Source organism: Callithrix jacchus, chromosome 10 (assembly GCF_049354715.1).
Source record: "Callithrix jacchus isolate 240 chromosome 10, calJac240_pri, whole genome shotgun sequence".
In the NCBI taxonomy this organism is placed as follows: Eukaryota; Metazoa; Chordata; class Mammalia; order Primates; family Cebidae; genus Callithrix; species Callithrix jacchus.
In genome coordinates, this window is record NC_133511.1 from 14,794,168 (window position 1) to 14,817,259 (window position 23,092).

General features: G+C 47.0%; 1 long non-coding RNA gene across 4 annotated transcripts; it reads left to right on the forward strand.

The window, feature by feature from the left end:
* The first annotated feature begins 72 nt into the window (after nt 1–72).
* Nucleotides 73–16,056, forward strand: LOC118145707 (uncharacterized). Of its 4 annotated transcripts, XR_013522807.1 has the most exons (4): nt 73–1,385; nt 2,588–9,378; nt 12,261–12,329; nt 12,522–16,056. It is a non-coding gene; the product is annotated as an uncharacterized LOC118145707 (long non-coding RNA). The 4 variants fall into 4 exon arrangements; XR_008474989.2 differs by having other exon boundaries at nt 2,588–12,329; XR_013522806.1 differs by having other exon boundaries at nt 12,261–16,056.
* The last annotated feature ends 7,036 nt before the right edge of the window (nt 16,057–23,092 follow it).

Genomic DNA, 23,092 nt, shown 5'->3' on the forward strand with positions numbered 1-23,092 from the left:
GGTAACTTAGCAACAAGGGCTTCTATAGAAACGAAGCAGCAGACAATGAGAGCAGTCACCCTGGCCCACCCTACTCTTGAATGTAGAGCATATGTAAACAGGAACCTGCACCTCTGCCCTGGGCCCCCTGCAGACCTTGACACTGCTGTTAGGAGCAGGCCTGGCACACATTTACTCAGGGATAAGTGTAAGGAGTATCTTTAGTAGGCAAGCCTGGCCTTTCTAGATGCAGGGAAAAGCACAGCCTGCTCAGGGAGGTCAGTGGCAGGCTGCCCTTTGGGATATCCCTCCAGGCCAGGGAGGTCTTCGGTACTCCATGCTCAGCAGTGAGAAAAAAGCTAAATGTAGGGGAATTATAGGGGCATCCTCAAAGAACTGTATTCAAGCCAAAAGTGAGGTCTGAGGCTACCACCCAGAGGAGAGCTCAGCTTCTTCACAGGCCACAATGAGACAGACAAGACGCCCTCAGGAGGAGGATGGGAGAGGTTTGTTTGGTCATGGAAGACAGGGACAAGCAAACAAAGGCATGGGACTGAAATACGCGTAAAAGGTGCCCACCTCAAAGGGCATGGTTCTGGACAAGGAGGGAGGGGGCGCACATTGCTCTAGGCCTTGAGCTTTCCTTTGTAAAATGAGGAGATACAGAAGGTGATCCCCAAGATCCCTCCCAGAGCTACTGGACATAAATCCATGCCAATTTCCCTCTCACCCCCAAAAGCGATTTACTCATTTGTATTCTGTTAAATCCCAAGTTCTTTTTCCCAGCTCCATTCTTCTCTGACCAACCGAATTTTACCTGCTTGGAAGGCACAGGCATTGGCATATTCTGCCCCCACTTATCACAACTGCCCACCTCCCTAGCCTGCAAATTCCTAAACTGCTCACCAGAGTGTGAGATGTGTTAAAAATTGATCTCCTGGTACACAGGGTGAAGATGTGACACTGTTAGAACTAGCAGGCGTCAAGGTGTCTGGAATCCAAAGGACACTAGACGAGGCCCTTTGAACCAGGCACGTGAAGTCATGTGTTAGAGATGTGGGGATCGGGGAAGCTCCAGGAAGGGAATCAAACACTAAGGAGACTCCTGGTGGTGCCTCGGCCATTGTGATGGAGACAGGAGCAATGAGATGGGGTTCTGTTAAATGGCAGGGTGCAGCTCTGGACCCACCCAGCCCAGCTAGGCATTAGTGAAAGCAGAGATGCAGGGCTTGGTGCAAGGCCAAGAGCAGGCAAGGGCAAGCTGGGGTGGGGTGAGGGTACAGGATGAAAGTGCAATTCGGTGCCACCGCCACAGCAGCAGGGCCCAGCAGGCCTGCCTGCTCCCTTCCGGTGTTAAGAAGCCTGTGCTGGAGAAGAGACCTTCCCAGGGAAATGCCTGCCAAAAGGTGGTCACCTGTAATGAGGCAATAAATGGGGTAATTACTGAGTAATTGCTGGACCTCCAAGTGTCTGGGAAGCCAAGGGTGAGAGAACTTGGCCAACACAAGGCCTCATGTCTCCCGTGAGCTGGAAGCCCAGCTGAAAATTAGATGGTGTGGATGCACCAGGGAGAGGCTGCTTTGTGAACATGCATTTCATTTTTTCTTTCCTCCTTTTCCTTTCCCCCTTCTTCTGGCAGCAGTTCAAGGCTATCTGAAAGTGCCTGAGGCCTGCATTTTGGCTGGGAAGCAGAGGCCTCTGTGGTCTGGTGTCTTTGAAGCTCAGACTCAACCCTGCCACACCTGCACCTTCCCAGGCCACCTTGCTCCACTCCATAGAGGCTAGACCTGCAGCTGAGAGCTGCGATGGAGGCAACACCTTACAGCAATCCTAAATCCAAGACCAGCACTGAGGCAGGCCCTGCAAGGTCTTGAGCTTTCCTTTGTAAAATGCGGAGATACACGAGGTGATCCCCAAGGTCCCTCACAGAGCTACTGGCCATAGATCCATGCCAATTTCCCTCTCACCCCAAAAAGCGATTTACTCATTTGTATTCTATGCAAGATGCTGATTCCATTGTGTTGCCGCTAGCTAGTGACTTGGGGTCCACACGCAGCTTCTTTACAAAGCCCTTTTTCTCCATTCGCCTCTGAACTCCAGAGCATCCTTGTAGCATCCTTCTTCCAGTTAGAGAAATTGGACTAGTTAACCTAGGAAAAGATGCGAGTGCTTAAATATGCAAAATGGAATCGTTGAAACCGTGGAATAAAATGGGTTCTTTTGCTTTGGCTAAGGGCAGGGTGGAGATTTGGGTGGAATGTGAAAATGAACACAATAATTTTTTTAGTATCTTTTATACGTTGTATGTCATTTTGTTAGTCTAGGAGCATTAAAAATGTATAACATAGAGCTTGTTCTGCTCATAAAATGATCCACTTTGGCATATTAAAATTTAAAGTATAGTTTATTCAGGCAGTAATTACACTTTTACTAATTGAATTTACTCTTAAATATTTCAAAGTTTTGTAATAAATTGAGCTACAAGATACTGAGCCTCAAGGTATTTGCATTTGATGCTGTTTGACAAATAGGTGAAGCCTCTAGAACAGAAGAAATCACCAGTGTTAAGTAAAATGGAAAGCAGATTTTGTTTTTTGATGTATTCTAGTGCTAAGAAGGACAAGGAGCACAACATTACTCAACGCGATCATTTGCCATTTATAAGGCTCTTCACATACATTACCTTATTTGGTTTTCATAATGGACGTCTAAAGAAAAAGAAAGATGTATGCACCTAAAGATAAGGAAAATGAAACTCAGGGAAACTAAGTGACTTGCCCAAGATCACACAGCAATGATTGATAGAACCCAGGAGTGTCTATGAACCAAAGCCCGCTGTCAGAAGATTCCCTGACATGAAGTATGTATATACAATGGAATATAATTCAGCCTTAAAAAGGAAGGAAATTCTGACACAGACTACAACATGGATGCACCTTGAAAACATGAGGCTAAGTGAAGACACAAAAGGACAAATACGGTATGTTTCTACTAATATGAGGTATCCAGAACAGGCAACTTCACAGCAGTGGTTGACAGAGGGTGGGGGAAAGAAGGATGGAAGTTTTGATGGGTACAAAGTTTCAGTTTGGGATAAAAAAGTTCTAGAAATGGATAGCACTGATGGTTGCTCAGTACTATAAATATAGTTCATGCCACTGAATTCCACACTTAACAGTGACTATGTTGGCAAATGTTTAGATTATTTGGATATGATTCTTGCGCCCAGGAATCTGTTTTATTTGCTGAGCTACTCCTTTCAGAAATTTCCACTTTTTCTAATCTTTCGTTTCTATTTACACACTTCCAAGAACCAAAACTCTGCCTTGGTTACTGTAAGATTCTCTTCTGTTTTGTACCGACCTAAACCAACTGGGTTCTTTCTGTAGCAGTTAAAAGCAACGTTCGCATTCCCAGTTGGTATGTTACAGTAAGAACAAGTTTCAGGCTGTATTCTCCCATGCATACAAATTTTTTTTCCCCAAGACAGAGTCTTGCTCTGTCACTCAGAGCTGGAGTGCAATGGCAAGATCTTGGCTCACTGCAATGTCCACCTCCTGTGTTCAAGCAACTCTCCTGACTTGGCCTCCCCAATAGCTGGAATTACAGGTGTGCACAACCACACCCGGCTAATTTTTGTATTTTTAGCAAAGATGGGGTTTCACCATGTTGGCCAGACTGGTCTTGAACACCTGATCTCGTGATCCACCTGACTCAGGCTCCCAAAGTGCTGGGATTACAGGTGTGAGCCACCTCGCCCAGCCACAAATATTTGTTAGCCAGCTGGCCCAAACACGTAGCCTATCCAGAACACTCAATGAAATTCTAGCCTACTGACCTTTTTTGTCTGTGTGATAGCACACTGCATGGAGATGCAGCAATATTCCAGTGGTGGATTAGGAGTCAGACTAAAATTCTCTGATTTAGTGTCTGTAAATAGGACTGGTTTAATATCTTAGGGCACCACTGCAAAGAGCATGCATTGCCGTTGAACTTGCTAAATTTATATACCTTTCCCATGCAAGGGCAGGGAGAGCTCCTGTATCTGATACTTCTGGCCAGTATATACATTTCAAACTACTTGTTTCACCCAAGAAAATGATTTCTAACATCCATTATGCTAATTAGCAAAGCTCTGGTGTTGATAGGATATAAAAGTACCTGGAGGTCTTGCAGAGGCTGCAGAGGGAATGTATCTTCTGCTTGGAGTCTTTCAAATGTTAACTAACCACCCCTGAAGTACATATTCCTGATCAGAATTCCTCACGTGCTAACTCATCACCCCCTAGAATTTGGATCAAAAGGATATCTCACAGTTAGGGTTGCCAGATAAAATATATCTAATATTTGGGACATACTAAGATATTACTTAGTATTTACCTGAAACTCATATTTAACTATGTTCTGTATTTTACTTGCTAAATTTGTCAAGTCTACTCACAGTCTATACTGTATTGAAGTGTTTTAAAATGAACTACAGACAATATAACAAATGCCTCTGGAGTAACAAAAATAATATTTTTAATGGAGATGTCTTTTAGCACAATTTCTTTCTTATCATTTATTTCTTCTTACGCTTTTAAGTTCAGGGTTACATGTGCAGGACGCGCAGGTTCGTTACATAGGTAAACGTGTATCGTGGGGTTTGGTCGTATAGACTAGATGAAAATAATATTTTAAGTTATTGTTTGTTTCCCTGATTTGGCGGTGACCGTTTCCAAGCACGACTTTTCTCCTGCTGCAGATTTTGACAGTTCTGAGCAGGTGTAACAATAAGCTAGTTGCTTTAACATCCGCAGAAATGAATAGATGTTCCTGCCACAATCCATGGTCCATCACTCCCAAAGCTTAGATGCCTACCTGCTGACATCGAAATCAGAATTCAGCAAGAGCAGACCCACAAGCAGAGCAAGAAGTTTCTGAACCTCTTTGTGTGTATGTGTGTGTGTGTGTGTGTGTGTGTGTGTGTGAGAGAGAGAGAGAAAGAGAGAGAGTGTGTGTGTGTGTGTGTGTGTGTGTGAGAGAGAGAGAGAGAGAGAGACAGAGAGAATGATATTGCCCTCGGATGCAGAAATGTGCTTTACTCTTGCATGCGAGAATAATACTGTACTGCTTGTTCCTCGTGCATAGGAATTACAATGATCTGATATTCTAGGTAGTTTCACATTAAAGTCTTTTCCTTGCACAGAGGGATTTAGAATTCACTAGTGGAGGGTGGGGAGAGAGAGGAATAATAAAGACAGGATAATAGTACCTTATCTGAAGGATTTTCGTCATCATCCTAAAATAAAATAAAATTTATTTTCCAGAATTTTTCTAATTTTAATGCTTAACATTGTTAAGAGAGGAAATTCTCAGGGCTGAAATAAAATAACATTGTCCTCCCTCCATTCCCATCCCTAAGTATTTGAGGAAGGGGAAAAACAGGAGGGAAACCTTTTCTTTTCTATCTAATGGGGGATTAAAGGGATCCTCCCAAATGTCCTAGAGAAGGTGAATAGTTACAAAAAATTAAATATGAAAATTAAAAGGCGGTGTCTGGGACCCACCCCTGTACCCCAGAGCCTCCTGGGAAAGGTCACCAAGCAGGTCAGATCCCCTGTAGTGGGCCCAGGGAGGCCGGGCTCCTGCGGCCTCACTCCCCGGGTTGCAGCTTAATAAAGCTTAATAAAAGGTGTGATTACCATGGCAACCTCAGAAACACTTTCAAATAGATGGCCAATTATTATTCACTCATTTACTGTTTATTGTAGTGATGCCAATCACAATGAACTCCAGGGGTGCATTAATGGAGATGTGATCTGGGCCTGGGGCCCTTGGGGAATGGCATTGTAGTGCTTCCTTCATTAGCATAGTGCCTTCAAGGTGGGTGGGCACACAGTTTCTCCCTTTGGTGCCTTGCCACCCAAGCACAGCCAGAGAAAAGTACACACCACACACACACACACACACACACACACACACACACACACACACGGTGCCCCCAGTATACACCCAGGTCCCCAGACAGAAGGACAGAAACCTATGCTCAGCGCTGGTGGGAGTTTTAATATTTCTCATCCTTCCCAGTGGACCCTTTCCCCACTTCAAATTTGATAAACAAATACACTGCCTCCTTAAAACTGGGCCCGGCTCTCAGGGGAAGGAAGATGTACCAAGCCTGTTTCCCCTTCCAGAAGGCCTTTGAGGTAGGCAGTTTAGAAGACTGGAGGGAAGAATACAGTGAGTGAGTGATTATTCTTTTATTAAAACGCTCAACCCCACTCCCAGCCCTGCCTTCGCCGTTCCTCAAGATCTGGCAACCTAAACACACATTCTCTTCATCTCAGAGACATGTGCAGGCAGAATGGCTTGTTGAGATGTTTCTGTGTGTTTTATTTCTTTCTTTTTTTTTGAGATGGAGTTTCATTCTTGTTACCCAGGCTGGAGTGCAATGGCGCGATGTCGGCTCACCGCAACCTCCGCCTCCTGGGTTCAGGCAATTCTCCTGCCTCAGCCTCGTGACTAGCTGGGATTTCAGGCACATGCCACCGTGCCCAGCTAATTTTTTGTATTTTTAGTAGAGACGGGGTTTCACCATGTTGACCAGGATGGTCTCGATCTCTTGACCTCGTGATCCACCTGCCTTGGCCTCCCAAAGTGCTGGGATTGCAGGCTTGAGCCACTGTGCCCGGCCCTGTGTGTTTTATTTCTAAAGTAATTTTCTCTCCCTCTTTAAGAAGGTAGCTGGTCATTTAATGAACTGGAAATGATGGAAAGACAGCTTCCACCCTTGGTTTCTTGGATGGATTCTACCAGACCTTCCCAGAGAAGCAGAGGAATGGGGACTTTCCAAGGTGTCATGGGGATGGGAGTTTGGGAAGCAGAGGGCTTTGAAGGGGTTGGCTCATGGCTCTATCTGAGGAGCCTCAGTAGGATTCCTTTCCCATCTCTATGTTCAATACAAAAGCAACAGAACCATCCACCCCCTAGGTTCTGCAGGAACAGGAAATGATTTTATCATTGGGGACCAGTGAGGACCCAGGATCAAAGGATTTCTCCAGTGCTGGCTCTGTGCACAACCTGGCCCAAAGGAAGGGGGCGGGTTGGAAAGCATCCCTGATACCCTGGTGGGATGGAAACTCAACGCCAGATTTCGTTTATTTTAATCAAGTAGCATAGCATTTCTTGTGTACCAGAATGCATGGTAAACTCCAGACCAACTGCTCAGCTGCCAGGCAGACCTCACGCCAACATGGCCTGTTCTTCTAAAGGCAGCTAATTCTTGCCCTGCCCAGCTCATTCTGATTCCTGTAGCAACTCCCTCACTGGTGCCAATCAGGCCCAGTGACAGCCGGGGGTGGGAAGGCTTGAGAGTGACTCACTTGTTTTTGCTTGTCTCTGCCTCTGCCCATGCTCAGGGTGTGGGGGCAGTGTTAAAGAAAAGATTATCCTGGCCGGGTGTGGTGGCTCACACCTGTAATCCCAGCACTTTGGGAGGCAGAGGCGGGTGGATCATGAGGTCAAGAGAACGAGACCATCCTGGTCAACATGGTGAAACCCCGTCTCTACTAAAAACACAAAAAATTAGCTGGGCATGGTGGTGTGCGCCTATAGTCCCAGCTACTCGGGAGGCTGAGGCAGGAGAATTGCCTGAACCCAGGAGACGGAGGTTGCGGTGAGCCGAGATCGCGCCATTGCACTCCAGCCTGGGTAACAAGAGTGAAACTCCATCTCAAAAAAAAAAAAAAAAAGAAAAGAAAAGATTATCCTGACACTTGTTAAAATGGTTAAGGAAGACTTTCTGCAGGACTGTCACGACAGGCAGCACAACTATTGCAATAGGGGAGAAAGATTGGGCTTGGCCCCGATTACAGCAAAGACAGGTGTGAATTGATAATAGCCAGTGAGCAGAATGTGCGGGTCGGTGGACCAAGAGAGGCGAATTCTTGCTAAGTCAACTTAATGAGATTCTTACTGAAGCCAGACAGAGTAAGTTGCTCAGATATCAAGGGTGGGAAGATTCCTCATAAACTAGCTTTCTGGGACTTTCACTAATATTAGTCTGCAGAGACAGACAAGGAAGACCAAGGCTGAAGACTGGTAGAGAAGGGCTCAGAGAAGCCAGACTCAAGTTTGGTCAACGAGAGAATCTTCATCAGTAGTCACTGGAAATGGGCTCTAGGGAAGGAAGAGTCGAACAAGAAATTGGTCTGGGAGGGGGTTGTCTTTGTTTTCTGGCAAAATTAGACAGCACTCAAAGGGCAGCCGACTAGGAAAAAGTGTGGTTATCAAGCAGTGCTCAGTGAAGCCTGGGTAAGGCTATCAGGGAACTGCTTCCCTGCACTGCGTTTAGGCTAGCTGAAGGGACCCTTGCAGCCAGCACTTTAAAAAGTCAAATCGTTTCGGATATCCAAGAGGTTTGTCTGCCCTAGGCCTTTTCTCAGTAGCTAAGTGCTGGCCAGGGAGGGATTCAAATCCTGCCTTTACTAGTTTTGCTCTCTGTTAACCGTGAACACAGACACAAGGTGTCTATACACAACCCCTTGGGAGCTCAGTTTCTTCTTCAGGAAGCTGAGGATGGTCATGTTTCCCCCCTCATTCATTGTAACGATGTTTATAAAGCCCAGGAGAAATGCTCGATCAATGCGAGCTCCGCTGCCTCGTTCAGTCTGGGAGGACCAGTTGAGACAAAGGCTCTTTTCCCCATCTCAGAGTCCTAGAGAGAGACCTACAGCTCTTCTTGAGGCACAATGCCCTGCTCTCCAAATGATCTTCCTCCTGACTTACATCCCACCTGCGGATGATGCTTATCCCATCTGGACAGTTCCTGCCTTTTAGGAATTCCTGGGAGCTTAGTCTAACTTCTCCAGCTTTTTCTTTTAATGGTGGTGAGATGCTAGAAAGGGTAGCACTAGGGACTGAATGTTAGTGCCACCTTCAAATTCATATGTTGAATCCTAACCCCAAGGTGGCAGTATTGGGAGGAAGTGGTTGGCTTATCCTAACCACAAGGTGGCAGTATTGGGAGGTGGGGGTTTGGGGAGGTGGTTAGGTTACCAAGGTGGAGTCTTCATGAATGGGATGAGTTGTTTCCTAAACAGGACCCAGACAGCTGGCTTGGCCCTGCCATGTGAGGACATAGCAAGAAGGTCTCTCTATGGACCAGGAACCAATCCCTCACCAAGACACCAAATCTGCCGGCGCCTTTATCTTGGACTTCCCAGTCTCCAGAACTGTGAGAAATAAACTCCTGATTATAAGCCACCCAGTTGTTTATAAGCCATCCAGTCTGTGGTGCTTTGTTTTAGCAGCTCAAACTGGTGCAGACGGAGTGGGCGTGGCAGGGCAGCAGGGACCTCAGGAGCCAGAAACCTGCCTGTGATCCCAGAGTGAGGCGAAGGTGGTGCCAAGAGACTGGTATGACTCTTGACTCTCAGTCCAAAGATCCTGAAGGCATGAGACCCAAGAGAGGTTTTGAGGGGGCAGAGGGGAGGCGGGGGTCCCACAAAGAACAGTTCTCAGAAAGCAAACCCAGGTGAGGAGTACATAGGACGTCATCTCTGGCAGTTTGGCCTGACTTTCCCCAATAGTTCTAACTGACTTTCCCCAATAGTTCTAACTGACTTTCCCCAATAGTTCTAACTTTAATTCAGCTCAACAAACACTTCTAGAACATGACTTTACCATACACCGACTGTACAAGACGTTAGGAATACAAAGATAAATAAGACTCATTCTCTGCCTCAAGAAATTTGCAGCCTAAGGAGAAATCAGGAATGCAAACAAATAAATTCTAATACTCTGTTGGATGGGTGCTGGAATGGCTGGCTGAGCCTGCTGCTGTGGGACCACAGGATGGGATTGTGAGGTCTGCTTGGAGGGTGAGGGGAGGCGTCACAGAGGAGGCGAAAGTTCATCTCCCCATTCAGAGAATGAAGTAGAAACTGTGCAGGGCAGAGAGCTATAGAAACACAAGGCCTGCTTGGAGAGGCAAGTGTTTGGGAGGCAAGTGTCAGGGGAGGAGCTGGAGAGATAAGAGAAGGAAGCATGAGGAGGTCTTTGAAGGGCCACCCAGGCTGTTGGAATTTTAGAAAGGCCATTTTGATGGTGGCTTGGAGGATGGCTTGGGTAGGGAAGGGTGGGGACACCCCTGCAGTAGCCCTAGAAAGAGGCAAAGCCAGTGTGGAGAAGTGGAGCTAAACCTTCCCAGCCAGGCGACCTCGGCTTCAATTCTGGTTCCCACTAACTGTGTGATGTTGGGCAAGATCTTCAGCCTCACCGATCCCCAGGCCCCCGTGTGTAAAATGAGGATACTAGAGAATACGCCTTTGTGATTCTGATGAGGATTAAACACAGATAATTTTGTCAGCTGCCTGACATGGGTTCCGGCTCACATTGCAGGCACCCAATCAGCTAAGGCCAAATCGCAGGAGAGATGCGTTTGAAGTGAAGCACATAGAATAGTGTCTAGCATATAGTGGGCACTCCAATCGCATTTGTAGTCTAACAAATCGAATCTAGGAGAAGAGGGGAAAAGGAGTCTAAGATGATTCAGAAAGTTCTAGAATGATCTCTGGTTGGCGCTTTGACAGCCATGGGGAGGCACACACTCCGGGAGGTGGGGGTGTAGCTGCCTTGGGATCTTACTCCTCTGGCTCCCACCTTCCACCACCCATTCTCCCTGGGTCCTGCAGGTGGCTTCATCCCTGACACTACAACCAGACAACTTTCTACCTGGGGTGCTGCTAGCTATCTTTAGTTCTCTATCCCATTTTTTAAAGGAAAGAAAACTAGATACTCCTACAGATGTGATCGTGCAGCTTTCCATGGGTGGGCAGCCATTCTGGTATCTGGTGGAAAGGGATAGAAACAGGAGTCACACTTGAGAGCTGAAAGGGGATGAATCCATGCTGGTCAGTTACCTTCCATGTGCTGGGCTCACAGCATTATTTTATGTAATCCTCACAATCAGCTTGTGGGTTTGAAATTTTCTTTTTGAGATGGAGTTTCACTCTCGTTACCCAGGCTGGAGTGCAATGGCGCGATCTCGACTCACCGCAACCTCCGCCTCCTGGGTTCAGGCAATTCTCCTGCCTCAGCCTCCTGAGTAGCTGGGATTACAGGCACACGCCACCGTGCCCAGCTAATTTTTTTGTATTTTTAGTAGAGACGGGGTTTCACCATGTTGACCAGGATGGTCTTGATCTCTTGACCTCGTGATCCACCCGCCTTGGCCTCCCAAAGTGCTGGGATTACAGGATTGGGCCATGAAATTTTTTTTTTTTTTTGAGATGGAGTTTCACTCTTGTTACCCAGGCTGGAGTGCAATGGCGCGATGTTGGCTCACGGCAACCTCCACCTCCTGGGTTCAGGCAATTCTCCTGCCTCAGCCTCCTGAGTAGCTGGGATTACAGGCAAGCGCCACCGTGCCCAGCTAATTTTTTGTATTTTTAGTAGAGACGGGGTTTCATTATGTTGACCAGGATGGTCTTGATCTCTTGACCTCATGATTCACCCGCCTCGGCCTCCAAAGTGCTGGGATTACAGGCATGAGCCACCGCGCCCGGCGTGAGTTTGAAATTATTACTATCAGCCACATTTCACTGAAGGGGAAAATGGGGCCCAGAAAAGTTAAGGAACTATTGTAAGGTCACACAGCTAGTGAGTAGGGAAAACAGGGTCCAACCACATCTACCAGGCTTCAAAATTCTTGCTTTTTTCCACTGTCCCTTTCTAAACAGCCAGGGACTAAGATAGTAAAAGGAAAGGATAGTAACACAGACACTCAATGAAAGTGTCAGAGTATGAAAGAATGAAGAGAGGGTCGGGTGAGGGCAGCTTCCTAGTGGGTCCCACCTTCCAGCCTTGGATGGGCAGCACCTCCAAGCTAAAGCTGGCACACTCTCTCCTTGGATGGCAGCCACAGGCTTAGGCCCTGCACTGGACATCTCCCTGGGCCACTCACTGCCCTCTCCTCCTGGATCTCTCCCTCCACCCTCCTCTCTGCCCCAGAGCCTGCCTGTAGGAAGCTGGCCCTCTTCACAGAGGCACTCCTTGCTTCCAGCTGCTCACTAGAATCCTAGTGGGGCTGAGGCTAGCACACCAGGGACTAATCCCCAAAGACAAACAGACTGGACTGGTTAACCCAGACCTCCTCATGCACATATTTAAACATCTGAAGAAGCCCCTGAAACCTCAGAGGCTCAATTAGACACAATGAGATCCAGTTAAAGAGGCCCCTCTTCTGTGAGGCCCTCCTTGACCACATCATTTGAACCATGATTGTCATTTTTATTGAGGACTACGTGCCAGACAGTCTGCAAAGCATGTGACCTGCATTTCCTCACTGGGTACTCACCGCAATCAAGGTAGGTATTACTGATCCCATTTTAGAGATAGGGTGACTGAGGCTTAGACAGATTAAATAATTTGCCCAAAAGCCCACAGCTAGGAAGGGAGGCGGTGACAACATCTGAACCCAGGCCTGCCTGACTCCAAAGCATATATTCTTGTACATTATGATATGCTCTGTCTTACAAATATCTCCATGTCCCCCGCAGTGTCTAGCCATATGGCAGAAATTCAACAACGTCCGATGAACAACCAGCTGGCTAATAGGGCATGAAGATGCCGGAGCAGCAACCCCCACAGGAAAGGTGATTGGGTTCCACTAAGGAGGACCTCCTGCTTGGGCAGATCTGGGGAGTCCTGCCCTGCCCTGCCCTGCCCTGCCGTCATCTCATTCCCTGCTGAGGATGGGAAGAGGAAGGGCAGGCCCTGGAAACAGAACCAGGTGATACCTTTGTTCTGTATCTTGATGGGCTCTCTACAAGTGCCATCTGAAGCAAGTCACTTCGACTCTCTAAGCCTTATTTTATTCGTCTCAAAAATGGAAATGACAATCATCTGCATAAGTCATACGGCTTCCTGGGACTTAATGGGATCATGGATATGAAATGCTTTATAAACTGTAAAATGTGAGGCTTTGTGCTTAATTACAGGTGAGCATGCACATGCTCACACAGCCACATCTATAGGCGCCCATGGATTCATTCACACTCACAGGCTCTTACTCCAAAGACAAATTAGCATCACGATGTAGCCCCCTTGAAGTCCCATGCTGGGACCTCCCTGTGCCCTCCCTCCTCCCTTTGCCATTACCCACTTAGACTGAGTGGGTTCGGGAAGATTGAGGAGGGGCTGAAGAGTTTCAAGGAGAAGCAGGTGGGTCTGGAACACAGACTGCTCTACCCACACCTGCCGCTCTCTTTGCTGTTTGCGTTTGCATTTCCTTGACACACAGGCACCTGGGAACCGCAGTGGTAGGCTGCCCCCTCGGAGAGTGCTCCGCAGAGCAGGACTAACTCTGCATGGCAGGTTCAAACTCAGCAGCTTCTTTTGGGTGCCTACAATACATTCATTCATTCTCCCATTCAACAAAATTTATTGAGCACCTACTATATAGGCACAGAACTGCACTTCATGCTGAGAATCCAAAGACAAGGTAGTCAGCTCCTGTCTTTGAAGCTCACAAAGGCAGACACAGGAGCCGAGGCAATTCGGGTGGAACAGCAGGCACGTCCCGAATGGCAAGAGGCTCCACAGGCTATGGAGTAGATGGGCTAAGCACAGCCAGATGATGAGACTGAAGATGTCAAACCCAGGGCCCCAATCCCAAAAAGCCTTCATGCCACACCCACGAGATCGAACTTTCATCCTCTGAGCCACTGAAGGAGATTGGGGAAGAGTGAGGCAGGAGCTAAGTGGATTTTCTCTCCTTTTTTATGTAACTTTTCCCCTGTTACTATATTCCTCTCCAAAACTGATAGTAGTTACATAAATGTGCTAAAGCAGTGAAATAATATAAAGTTTGATAAAGAAAACTTTTATAATTTCTCCCACCCCACTTCTAATTGCCCCGGTATACTCTATACCAGTGGTTCTCAAAGTGTGTTCCCTGGAAGAGCAGTGTCGGCATCCTCCCGGAACTGGTTAGAAAGGCAAGTTCTTGTGCCTCACTCCAGACTATTAAATAAGAAACCCTGGGGTGTGCCCAGCAATCTGCTACTGTCCTTCAGGTGATTCTGACGCTTATGAAAGCTTGAGAACCGCTGTCCCAGACCACCCCAGGTACCCAATCATTTCTCAGGCAAATATGGACATGTAGAAATATATGCCATTTTTAAACTAGTAGCTTCTAAGAAAAAGACATCATACCCTTTATTAAGCAATCTGCTTATCTCATGTCATTATATTGCTTCTAGTCAACAGACACAGAAATAACTCATTTTTTTAAATGTATGTATAATTTCCCAGCTTACAGTTGTAGTAACATTTATTCAAACATTTACTGTTGGATATCAAGGTTATTTACAATTATGTCAACACCTAAAATAATGCTACAATAACTCACATAACTCATGCAGTCTTAGATACTGGTGCTTTTATTTCTATAGGATAGACTGCCCCCCAAAAAAGTAGGACTGCTGAATCAAAGGTTATGGTGTTTTTAATGTTAGTAGATTGCCATCTTACTTTCCCCTAACATTGTAGGAACATACAGTCCCATCAGCAAAACAGAAGATGCCTGTTTCATCACATCCTCACCAACTCTTGATCTTGTAGCTCTTTGCATCCACATTTTAGAAAGATCACTAGAGCAATTCAGTGAAAAACAGATGTGATCCAATGGAGGAGCAGTACCGTTGGAGGCCAAGAGACCAGTTAGAGGACTATTGGATAAGCCCAGGTGAGCAATGATGAAGGCCTAGATTAAGAAAGTAGCCGAGGGGATGGAGAGGAGGGGTCAGATCACTTCTACTACTTGATTCATTTCATCTACCTAATAATCTGCTTTACAGACGAGGAACCAGGAGAGTTTGTTGTGGAGATCTTGTGACTTGCCTACATGTCCTAGGATTGCAGATCATTTTTTAACCCATCTCAGGGAATCCATCCTACTCCAACTCCCTGAGTAGCACATGACTCTGCTTTTCCAGCCACAGACGATTGATGAGGGGCAGGCACGGGACCTAAGAGTAACTGATCCATAGAGAGGCTAGTGAACTATGCTCTTGGAGGCTGAGGAGGAAGATCAGGTTGTTTCTGGGTTTTGAGCAAAAACATTTAGAGGAAAATTGCCATTAGTCGTTGTATTCATCTGTTCTCACACTGCTAATAAAGACATACCCAAGACTATATAATTACAGTATTGTAATGATAAAGGAAAGAAGTTTAATTGACTCACAGTTCCACATGGGTGGGGAGGCCTCACAATTATGATGGAAGGCAAGGAGGAACAAGTCACATCTTATACGGTGGCAGGCAAGAGTGAGCTTCGGCAGGGGAACTCCCATTTATAAAACCATCAGATCTCATGACACTCACTACCATGAAAAGAGAGTGGGGTTGGGAGGCCGAGGCAGGTGGATCACGAGGTCAAGAGAACGAGACCATCCTGGTCAACATGGTGAAACCCCGTCTCTACTAAAAATACAAAAAATTAGCTGGGCATGGTGGTGCGTACCTGTAATCCCAGCTACTCAGGAGGCTGAGGCAGGAGAATTGCCTGAACCCAGAAAGCAGAGGTTGCGGTGAGCCAAGATCATGCCATTGCACTCCAGCCTGGGTAACAAGAGCGAAACTCCGTCTCCAAAAAAAAAAAAAAAAAAGAGGGTGGGGAAACCCCCATGATTTGATTATCTCCAGGTGGCCCACCCTTGAAACATGGGGATTATTACACAACTCAAGGTGAGAGTCGGGTCGGGACACAGCCAAGCCATACCAGTGGTAGTGGATGGTAAAACAGAAAGTTTGTGCCAAGACAGGGCTAAGGATGATGTGGTCACAAGTGAGCTGACATTATTAGGAGAGTAGAAATAATAAGTTAGCAATGTAAGCTGACGGAATGGAGACAGAACAGAGCAGATACAGAGAAAAAGGCCAAAATGCTGAGAGAGGAAACCCAGGCTGCCCAAGGGAGGGAGAGAAGCCGTTCCCAGGGGCTCCTGTGAAACCAGACTCACCTTCACTTGTCTCCCACAAAGGCTCGCAGCGCCACAGCCCCGCACACCAACGAGACTCCACATCCTTGACGGCCCGGCCCCTCCCCTCCCCTCCCCTCCCCTCCCCTCCCCTCACACACACCGGGACATCCTTTTAGGGGTCTTTGCTCCTTACAACAAACAGCTGTGGTAAGAACAACAGGGCTACAGAGTTCATGAGTATTAGAGTTCAGATTTACCAAATCTAAAGTTCTTTTGACACAAGTTACCCAAAGAAAAAAATAGTACCTTGGTATATCATTTACAAAGTGCTTTTTATCTACATTATTTATTTTAATCTTTTCCCCACGAGGAAACAGAAAGTCAGAAACATTAAATAATTTCTGTAAGAGAACATGGTTAATAAATGGGGTGGTGGGGGGAATACTTGAATCCTGGTCATCTGATTCCAGACCTGCCTGCGTCCCACTCCACCATGTGAGATGTGACCAGGGTCACAGGCCTGCTGCTCTCCTCCACTCCACTCCCCACCTGTGTCCGCTTTATCCCATGGGTGTGGTTCAAAGACCCCCTGCTCTGTGCTTCAGCTGGGGGATGAGAGTTCCAGTCACATGAGATTTTTTTTTTTTTATTTTGAGATGGAGTCTTGCTCTGTCACCTAGGCGGAAGTGCAGTGGCACAATCTCTGCTCACTGCAACCTCTGCCTCCCAGGTTCAAGCGATTCTCCTGCCTCAGCCTCCTGAGTAACTAGAATTACAGGCACAGGCCACTACGCCTGGTGAATCTTTTGTTTTTAGTAGAGATAGGGTTTCACCATGTTGGCCAAGCTGCTTTCGAACTCCTGACCTCAAGCAATCCACCCACCTCAGCCTCTCAAAGTGCTGGTATTATAAGCATGAGCCACCATGCCCAGCTCCAGTTCACATAAGATTTTGACAGATCCAAACGTCCAATTCACAACCCGTACCTGGAGCCTGCATGTGCTCTGAGGGGGTCAGAGAGACACCCCCACCACTCGAGGGCATCCCCCCTAAGTGTGTGACTCAAGGACTAAAGTCTCCATACCTTTCTGTTAAGGCTTTTCCTCAATTAGAGCTCTGTAAAAACACATCTATTTTCACTTTGGAGTGAGTCATTAGCTTCCACTAAGACAGGAGCATGAATAGGTTTAAAAACTAAAAATAACTAACATTTATTGAAAGTTTATTATGCTTCAGGCATTGTGCTAAATTCTTTACATAAATTCATTTAAAGCTACCAATAACCCTATGAGGTAAGTATTATTATCCTCACTTCTCAGATAAGGAAACTGAAGCTAAGAGAGGTTAATTAACTTGCTTGAGATACAGGGCTCATACGCAGTGGAACCCGGATTGAAACCTGGGCAGTGCACCTTCCCTAAGCCTGTCAGATTAGCGGGATCTTCTTACAGTGTGAGCCCTAAGGAAATGAATCACGACAGAGAAAATCTGTGGGTGAGCAGCGAGCGTTGAGGGTGGGGACACCCACAGTGTCTGGATCTCCTCAGGAGATAAGACACGGGCCAGGGTGTTAGGGGGTCCTAAGCATCTGGGGACAGGTCAAGGGCACTGGGTGACCAGCTTGGAGAGGCAGAGCAGAAAGAGGTATGAGATTCTACAAGGAGGAGAAAAAGGAAGAAATGGGTCCGAGGAGTCAGAAACAACCCTTCCCAATACACTGTTAGCTGGGGGCCAATTGCCATTCCTCTCAGCTGTCAGTCACTCTAAGGCTGCATCAGGACGGATCTAAAAGACAATCAGATACCATAGCCCCAGCAAAGCCCAGGGGCAAGACATCCCACCTGGCCCCCACCAACCAGTCCCTTCCCAGGGAAACACAGCTGTAGGATACCTGGTCTTCCTTCCCTGGGACTTTTCCAGCATGGCACTTCTCCTGGCTCAGGGATCAGGAGACCCTGGCTCTTGACTGTAATCTACCACCCATTTGACCATATAGCCCTGTGGAAGTCAGTTTTGCTCTCTGGTCTTGAGATGCCCCTTCTGGAAAATGAATGCATTTAGTGACGCTGTGATAATAGTCCATCCAGTTTCAAATGCCCTGAAGAGGGAGAAGATCCTTGGCTCCGGAGCCAGGAGGACCTAGGTTCAAGTCCAACTTTGTCAGTCACAAGCTGCATAACTTTGGGTGAGTTACAGACTGGCTTAGCACCTCACTTTCCTCTACCATGCAATGGGATAAACTGATCTGCCTGTACCCTATGCTTACTTAGAGTGATGAGAACGTGCTATGAAAACACTGCGAGATCAGTAAAGTTCTCTGGACACACAACCTGGACTCAACCTGTGATTTCCTCCTCCCCCAGCCTCGCCTGAAGTCATGTGTGCCAGGATCTTATACCCCAGCTCCAAAGGGGGCAGAATCCAGAGGAATGGGATGGAGCCAGTGTCACCCTGTCCCAGGCTGAGGTCCACTCAGAACTTCACCCAAGGCAGGTGTATTCCTAACACAAGAGGTAGCTGACCTTTGCCACAATTCCCAGAGGACCCTTCCCCTCTCCTCATCCCAGTGTCACCTCTGGAAGTCCGATCTGGTCCGTGGGCTGCAGTCACCTCCCAGTTGAACTCGGGGCCACGCGGGGTTGCCACGGGAGGTGCCCGGCCCCATCTGCTCTGGAAAACAGAAAGAGCACACTGCACAACCGCATCTCACAGTCCATTTTTCAAAGTTTGACGTAAATTTGCAGCCTTAGATTGGTTTTTGTTTCTCCGTACTTTGTTTTCTTTTTAGTGATGAATGGTTATTGTCAAGCTGGCTTAGAAGAAGCGATAGGCAGAAGGTGGGGGCTGGGGTGGAGATGGCGCAGTGGTGGGTTTCATGGTTGGGTTATTGTTTACATTTCTTTTTTAGGGAAGAAAATGGAGTGGGAGGTACCTGAGGTCACAGCTGGGTCACATGAGATGGATACCAGGGTCATGTTGTAGCTGTCTTTCCCCTTCTTCCAGGCTGGGAGACGCTGAGACCTCTGCCCCTTTCTGTCCCCACAAGTACATGCTGGTCTGGGAGACAGGCGGCATGTCACGGCTGCGGCGGCTGATGCTGTCAACTGCAGATAAATACAACCAAAACAGACCAGAAAATTATTTCCTCTTAATGGAAAAATTATCAGGCCCTGAGCAGCCTGATCTAAGGGCTTTTAGAAGTGTACAGAGAAATATACTTGGGCCTTCTCTCAGCCCTCTCCTCCCCACTTCCCCTAGCGGGAGGGCTCTGCGGACACCTCCTTCTCCCAGACTTCTCTGCTAGGGCAGGGCATGCACCACTGGCTTGAAGACAACCGCATCTCAAAGATCTTGGATTAGGATCATGAAGACAGGCTTTCTTAGAGCCTTCAGAGGTGTGAATTTAAAAGGACATTGGAAATCTTCCTGTCCATCTCTTTCATGTCCCAGATAATTAAATTGAGGCCCAGAGAGAAGTGACTTGCCAAAGGCCACTTAGCAGCTGGATAAGAAATGACGGGTTTTTTTTATTCCCAGTTCCCTTTTCATTATCTAAAACAGCCTGGCCAATCCTAGAAGCTCTGTGAAGGCTCTGACACCACTCAATCCAACAAACATAGGCCTACAGGGGCCCACCACACTTGTTTTTAGGCAGGTAGTTGTCTAAGTAGAGATGGTACGGGGGGTACATTACATGATTTTTCCATAGTTCTTCCTTCCTTCTTACCCTGCCATGGCTCCCAGTATGCAGAGGAAACATCTCCACCCTATTGACTCTGGGCTTGTCACCTGCTTTGATTAATGCAGTGTAAGTGGATGCACCGTGAGCAGAAGCTTCAATGTGCTTGTGTGGCTTGGCTGGGTGGTGTGTGCTTCTGAAGTCTGCTATGAGGCTCCTGACCTCAGAATCAGCAGCACATGGAGCAGATTTGTATACGATTCCCGACCTAAAGCAGAGCAGCCACCCCAGTCAACACAGAAATCTCTGAATGAGAAATACAAATGCTGCTGGAAGTCTTAGTTTTGCATCAGTGTTGAAACCGAAATATAAATAATACAATACTCCAACCCTCCCCCTTGAGGCAGGGTCTGCCTTGATTTCTTCTTCTAGGTCGTTGGGATCTCCTTGGGGTTACAGAAGAAGAGGAAAGAAGGATCAAGAGATATTGGTAGGACTAGAAGTGGCCTTACCCTGGAGGAACCTTCACATGCCTTCACTAGAGGGGCTGAGTGTGTTCTACCTGTTTCTTTTTCTCCTAGGTGTCACCATGACAGGATGCTTATTATATCAGTCACAACAGGCTGACTTCTGTCTCAAACAATCCCAAAATCTTAGTGGCTCGATACAGTACATGTTTATTTCTCAATCATGTCATAATCCAGTATGGCGGTGGGGTTGGGAGGAAAGGCTCTGCTCCACACAGTCATTCAGAGCCTGAGGACCCACCTGTCTAATGTCTTTGTCATCCTTTAGATCCTCCACTAGATCCACTCCATCCAGCCAGGTATTGAGCAAAAAGAGATAACCTAGAAGACCTCTTAGGGGATTTTGGCACTCATCCCTTTCACCTATATTGGCCAAAACTCAGCCAAGTGGTCCCATGTACTGGAAAGGGAGGAGTGCAGTGAAGGCAGTCCGTGGGACTGGACTAAGAGGGGAAATGCTGGTGCTGGTGAGCATTTAATCTTTGCCACATAGGCAAAGTATTTCTATCTGTGGCCGCATGTACTTCTATCCATGGTTTCTTTAACCACACTCTCTTCTCTGCCCAGGGCAGGTTACACTATAAATATTCCCTGCGGCTTGCTTCCCATGGGCTCATGGAATTCCTCTAAGTTTCTCCTTCAATTAAAACTGCCTCTCTTCTAGTCTTTTCAGTTCCCACTGTCTGAAATCCAAATTCCTCCTCTGTGCCTAGACTCTTCAAAGCAACCTGTCATACAGCCTGCCTGACTCTGGTCTGGTTTCCCCCTGGGGAGATTTCTTATTGGATCCACCCAGTTTCACCTCCTTCCCCAGGCACTATAGTTACTCCTAATCTTAGCTAGTCTTCTGAGATGCCATACTCTGGCCATGCCAAGGAGAAAAACTTGCATTTTATCAGAAAATTGAGAGCTGTTTTGAATTCTTGATCAGAGGAATGAACGTAGGGTTTTAAGAAGTCATTTAGCTGAATGAACTAGAATGGACTGAAAGGGATTGAGACTGGAGAGAGGGAGAACAAGTCAGAGATCAACGTCACAATCCAGGAGACAGGTGTTATGGGCCTGAACTCAAACGAAGGTTATAGGCTGGAGAGAAACGAGGCATTCAGGAGCTGACTGTGAAGGCAGAACCTATGGTTAGAGGTGCATTTTGGCTTGGGGAATGCAGGGAGTGGGGGGGCAGGACCACATCCCAGGTTTCCAGCCCTGGGCTGGATGTGCACTTCCTGCATCTCTGATTGCCTCAGCCCACCTGCTGGCCCCCCTCAACTCAGCTCCACCAAGTAACAAGACCGCCCAGCCCTTCCAATCTACTTGGAAGGAATGTGGAGTTACATTTAATTAAAAGTATCTACACAGAAACGAGATTAATTAAGTCTCTTTTACCCAGGAGCCCTCTCTTTGTGTTCACTTAAATGAGGTTTTAAATGTTGTCTCAATGTTATATCTAGGCAAGATTTCTCCAGACAACACTTCATGTGGTTCCGAGAATCCCGCTTAGCAGGCTGGAAATTATTTAGTGATGAGAACAATCCAAGGACAGTCTTCTCCCCTTCAGTCAGCAGAGCTCAGGCAGGTGGGGGACCTCAGGCCACGGAGAGTGGAATTGTGTAATGAAATGGAGGGAAGTTCTTTCAGACAAGGGCTGCCTCCCAAGACCACCTCTCAATGCAGAACAGGTGGTCTGGGATGGTCTGTTGAGTCATGTTTCTGGAGCACTCACCTGATCAAAGTTGTTCTGAATACAAACATGGCCTCCTGTAGTCAAGTGGTGGAGGCAGCACCACCTACAGGCAAGATTCCTCTTGTAGTCAGCATTTTGCTTGGACAGCCCAGTGCTGACACTGGGAAAGAGGCTCAAGTGGGAAGCACCCCGACCACCCTCACCATCCCTTAGGCTCCTGACCTTCACCCTAGGATCTTTTCTTAAAACTAGTTTTCCAGAAAAGTTCCTGCAGCTGGGCCATTTTCAGAAGATTCCAGTGGGATGCATTATGGAGATTTACCATTATGTAAGCCAAGTGTCAGAACCCACAGCAATGCTAACTGGGATGGGTGGAGACAGGGCAGGCCCAGCTGCCATCATTACCTTACACCTCAAGATGTCTTAGCTAATGACCAGCCCTAAGGTCAAAAGAAGCATGGCAGCCCCCAAGCCTTGAATTCATCCTTGAACTATTTCAGCCCAATTATGACAGAACTCTGTATATGCCCTTCCATTCCTGCCTGTGATGGTTAATTTCATGTATCTATTTGATTGGGCTAAGGAATGCCCCAATAGCTGGTAAAACACTATTTCTGGATGTGGCTATGAGGGTATTTCTGAAAGTCATTAGCATTTGAATCAGTAGACTGAGTAAGAAGATTGCCCTCACCAATGTGAGTGGGTACCATCCAATTGCTTGAGGGTGTGAACTGAACGCAGAGGCAGAGGAAGGGCTAATTCACTCTCCCTGATTGAACAGCAGCCACCCTCTCCTGCCCTTGAACAATAATGCTCCTGCTTCTTGAGCCTTTGGACACAGAGGGAATTATGCCACTGACTTTCTGGGTTCTCCAGCCTGAAGACAGCAGCTCGTGGTACTTCTGGGTCTTCATAATTGTGATTCCCATAATAATTCTCCTCATAGATAGGTAGATAGGTAGGTAGGTAGATAGATGATAGACAGACAGACAGACAGACAGACAGATAGGTAGATAATCTTATTGGTTCTGTTTCTCTGGAGAATCCTGACTAGCAAACTGCCTCTGGTTTTATCATTAGAACACAAAGGTGACTGGGCACAGTGGCTCATGCCTATAACCCCAGCACTTTAAGAGGCTGAGGCAGGTGGATCACTTGAGCCCAGGAGCTCAAGACCAACCTAGGCAACACAGCAAAATCCCATCTCTACTAAAAGTACAAAAACTTAGCTAGGCATGGTGGCACATACCTGTAA